The sequence below is a fragment of the Rhinolophus sinicus genome, chromosome 14, assembly GCF_057876585.1.
Source record: "Rhinolophus sinicus isolate RSI-liver-muscle chromosome 14, RSI-T2T, whole genome shotgun sequence".
Lineage (NCBI taxonomy): Eukaryota > Metazoa > Chordata > Mammalia > Chiroptera > Rhinolophidae > Rhinolophus > Rhinolophus sinicus.
In genome coordinates, this window is record NC_142514.1 from 12,891,223 (window position 1) to 12,896,161 (window position 4,939).

A 4,939-nucleotide genomic window follows, 5' to 3' on the forward strand; every position below is an offset into this window, starting at 1 on the left:
TGTACTATCTATGCTAATAGTATATAATATAATGTAATATAATACCTGGTCCTATTTTACTTTAAGACCCGGTCTTATATTAATGTTTGCTCCAAAAGACGCATTAGAGATGATTGTCTGGCTAGGTCTTATTTTCGGGGAAACACGGTAGCTCCCAGGAGACAAAAGAGGTCAGTCTGTTCTTGAGCTTTTACAAAGTTACAGGGACCAATAGTAAGTGTATATTTTGTGGAAACTTCTCTCCAGCTTCTTTTTGGTTAATTCACAATGAACAAAGGTTTTTATTTTAATACCAAGACTATAAGGAAATAGAGTAGATGCCTAATTCAATTTAGTAATATGATAGTCATTTATAATCCACAAATATTGGTTATTTGCCCAGAATAGTGCATTTTATATGGTAAGAATTTAAAACAAAACAAAAAAAATGTGCCTTGCAGCTTTCTTGCTTTAAGAGAGACAAATAACTTTGGTAATTGTGCAGGAACTAGAATAGAATGTCAGTTTTACAGAACAGCAGGAAGTAAGACTTAAACTGAAGGAGGAAAGCACATGATTGAAATTATTAAAATTATAATAAGGTAGACATCTAAATTTGCAGCGGTATTCAATAACCAACGTGAATTAGTAACTGCTTGATTGACAGACTTCTACAAAAGGAAGCTTAGATATACTTATTCAGCGTAAACCAAATCACTTACATAAGTTCAAAAATATATTACAAGAGTTTTGTTTTGAGAAATGATTTTTATAGTACTCAGATCTGCTATTGCCATCTTTTAGGATTTATAGTTAGCAAAATTTTGGACCATCAGAGAGGAGAGAAAGACGAGGGAGAAGGACAAAGCAAATGTGGTGAAATGTTAACATTTGGGGAATCTGAGTGAAGGGTACCTGAGAATTTTTTGTTCTGTTCTTGTAATTTTTCTGTAAGTCTGAAATTGCATCAAAATAAAAAGAAAAAAACTGTTTGTAAATCCTTTGCTTTATGATTAGGAGAATAGTATAATGACATGTAAAAGGCACTTAACAGAAGGAAACAGTATATATATAGTCTAGGAAAAGTGGAGTCAAATGATTATACTGTGTCCTTAGTACTGTGAGGGGGTAAAGAAGGGCTGTTCTGGCTTCTCTTGCACATGAATCCTAATGGATACTGTTTGCACTGTATGCCTATAGTAAAAAACATGCATCGGATCTCACACCACCTATTTTAACTCCGTAATAACCAGCACTTTATTATCCAGGCTTTTTCACAGGAGAGAATATATATCCCAACTAGCAGACCTAAGTATTCTAGTCCTCTTTACAATTATAGCCTTGATTGTCATCAATAAACTGGCTTTCTGGTTATCAGTTTCTAGTCTAGCTTATTTTATCACAGCGCGTGGGATGTCACCAAAACTGTACCAAGTACAGTGGTGCTTATATAAGTGTGCCGTTGAAATGTATTTCTGCTTTCTTTCCTTCTTTTGGATTGCATGTTAGGCAATAGTCGACAAGAATATGCTTCAATATAAATCTGTGTTTATTTTACAAAGATACCTTCCTAAATGCCCTCAGCTTCTGTACTGAAAAGGTACCTTCTCTGTGTCGTGGGTCAGAAATGTATGTAAGCCTTAGTGCCGGTGAAAAAATGGCATCTCGGTTGGAGGTCGGTCTCAACTGACATCACAAAGTCCTTGAAAAATGAGGCAGCAGATTGTACACATCCTTTATATTATAAATCCTTACTGGAAAGATGGGCTAAATAATACAAGACACGCTTCCCTGAAAGAGTATTCAATTGATCTCAAAAATCTCTAATGAAGTAACAAGAATTTCAACCCTGTGACCATAAAAGGGAGTATGGGAGACCCATGTTATTAATATGGAGAGCGCTCCATGATATACTAAGTGATAAAATCAAGTTGCAGAATATTATATGGTCTGGAGAGATGCATACCAGATTGTTCACTAGTTATCTTTGGGAAATAGAGGGCTGGGGAAGCTTTTGAAGGAGAGACTCAATATTAGTTTGTTTGGAATTGTTTAATAGCTTTTTTTTAACTTACAGTCTTTTAAAATAAGTTGGTGACAAAAATTGGAAGTTCATTCATGTGAAGTACCAGTATCTCCTTCATTATGGAAAGGCAGATGGTACCTCTCAGTTTACATTTACAAAAAAAATAAAAGCGCCCAGAAGGTTGTCTGCCTTGTTTTATGGAATAATAATTGTCAGTTTTTCAATACTAAGGTAGTTGTTATAAAGAGTAGTGTTTTCTAAAGCCTATTCGGACTGAGTCTAAGTAATCAAAGCCCTGTTTATTTTGTTTGTATAAGTACACAGAAATATAATACCAAAAAGATACCTTTCCCTTTTAAAATAGAAATTATGGTACCACAGAGCTCATTTCCCATATTGATCTTGTGAGCATTCGTTTGAAGTATCATAATCGGGTTTGTCAGAGCTTGTGTTCCAGGCAAGGTGCACCCGTAAAGGTGGGTAGGACTATTTCTTGGCATTTCAATATAAGAATTCCTTACTAAGTCAACAAGAGGCACTAGAAAGTTAAGAAAACTAGGGACAAATGCCCTAAGGCTTCTATGAAGAAGGTGTTACCATTTGGGGAACTATTGATCAAGTAGCAGCTTCGTGCTTAAGGTAATGAGGAAGTCAGAAAACATCCATCCCTAGGAGACACAAAATGACTGAAATAAAGTGCCAGGATACATCATTCAGGAAGTTGTGTGGTTAGCATCCCGGGAGCCCAGAGCTTCTGGGTAGCCAAAATCAACGGGGAAGGCTTTATGGAGTTTAGATTTGAGACCAGCCAGATGCTGAGAAGGGAAGAAAGTAAAGGATGTAGAGAAACAATAGATTCGTTACTTCAAAACAAAATTTTAAATGAGCAGAAATCAGTAAATAATTCTTGGGGTGATTCTGATTGTTGTAGCTTATGTAATAAGCTTTTTAAAAGAATAGCAATTTATATGGGCAAATTACAAATCTAAAATTTCTATCCTAATTTGTTACAGAAAGGACTTAGAGCCTCTACGAATACATAATGTTTAAAATGTGTAAGTTGAAATAACAAGTGGCAGAAGAGCATGATCCCATTACGGAAGAGTTTGTACAAAAGAACACTAAACTGACAATGCCCATAAGTAATTAATGTTAGTTCTGGTCCACATTAATTTTTGTGTTTAAAATTTTTCTACAATATGCATGTTCTATTTACAATCAAGGGGAAAAAATTTTCAAGTGACTTAAGACACAACTATTCCTGATATTGAGCCCAGGAGGAAATTTTTCATTGGTCTACATATGATAAACAACCTCTAGAATAAATCCAGCCCCAAGTTCTAAAATCCATTCCTGAGGAGAGGCTATGACAAAATACTGCCCCACAAATTCAATCTAGATGCAGAGCTAGTTCTCTGCTGGTCTGGTTTAAGCTAGGGATCGATTTTCCAGGAGCTTGAAGAAAGATGGATTATATATATATATAAGGGGGGTCCACCACAATTGTGTCTGAACCAATCTCCTTTGAGTTTTAATTCTCGTTGCTGTTTTCACCTTGTTGATTGTTTTATCGTGTGTCGTTGGTGTTTGTGTACGCTGTCCCAGGTGCTTTTTGTACCAAGGTGTACTGCCCAAGAAGTTCTAGGTTAAACTTCCTGGGGCATCACTCTCATGTGGTGCCAGAGAAGCAAGGAGCTGTACAGTTTAGCAACCTTTAAAGCTTAGGAAAGGAGTAACACCCTCTCACTGAAATGGATGTATAGGTAAGTAAAGAACCAAAGGAATGCCTTCAAGAAGTTACACATCTGCTCCAGTGCAGACAAAAGGTAGATAGTCAAGGCCCAGAATTCAACTCCACAGAGAAGGGCAGAAGGAGTTAACTCACAATTTAGAATTGTAGACTCTAAGAAAAATAAATATTAGAGGAATGCTAAGAAATTATTTGGATTTCAGGAAAGTTTAACTCCATAACTTGTTTTGATATTAAATTGCGGGTCAGTAATAAAACCGCATTATCTGCATGTGAGTCTGCTGACCTTTCATTGCTGGGGATGGGGGAGGGGAACAGGTACCAGCCTCTTCCACGAGTGGTAGTAAATCAATAAGCTACAATTTTAAGAAGAGGGTGGATGGGGCAAAATACATGACTGTTTAACTCCCCTCCCCCCAAAAAAATTTAAAACTACAATTCTTTATTTAAGTCATGCACATTCCCCAATAACTGATTCCTGTCCAGACTCAAAGGAAAAATTAACAAAAGCCTTAAACCATTTTACATTATTCCCAACAGGGACTGAAAATCACTAAATACTATTTAGCTGTACATTTTTATACCAAGGAATCTTGTATGTTGACCAAACTAAAATAAATAAAAATGATGACATCCAAAATAGTAATCTCCTTTTAAGTGAAGTATTCATTGCAGGGGGTGCCCAAAGCTAACCTAATGAAGATGGGGAACAGCCATCAGAGAAGTGAGGGGAAGCTTCAGCCGTCCCAGGCAGAGGGTGAGCACATCTGGTCACCCGAGTGCTGCTGTGACGATTAAGAGAGGTTGAGAACTGAGGAGACTTACCCCCACATGCTGTTAGCATTAGCCATTGTAAACTGCTTTGAGGTTAACTTTCAGCAGAAAGGCTGTCGTTTAGAAGCTGACATACAGGGAGTTTTACTTAAGGACAGGTAACTTCCCTCCCATTAGCTTGTTCTTTCAGGTTCTGGCACATACGCAGGTAAGTGGAAACCAGAATCCTGCAGATTTATTGGGCTGTGCAAGAGACCAGGCAGCAAGGCAACGGTCCACGAGGCAGCCTGCACATGTTTATGTAGGAGGCAGAGCTCCAGCCAGGCTTTCTCCAAACTAGGGCAGAATTCTTTTACCTTACCCCTTTTCCCTTCTCCCGGGTCACTTTAAGCACAATAAGCCAAGGTGAG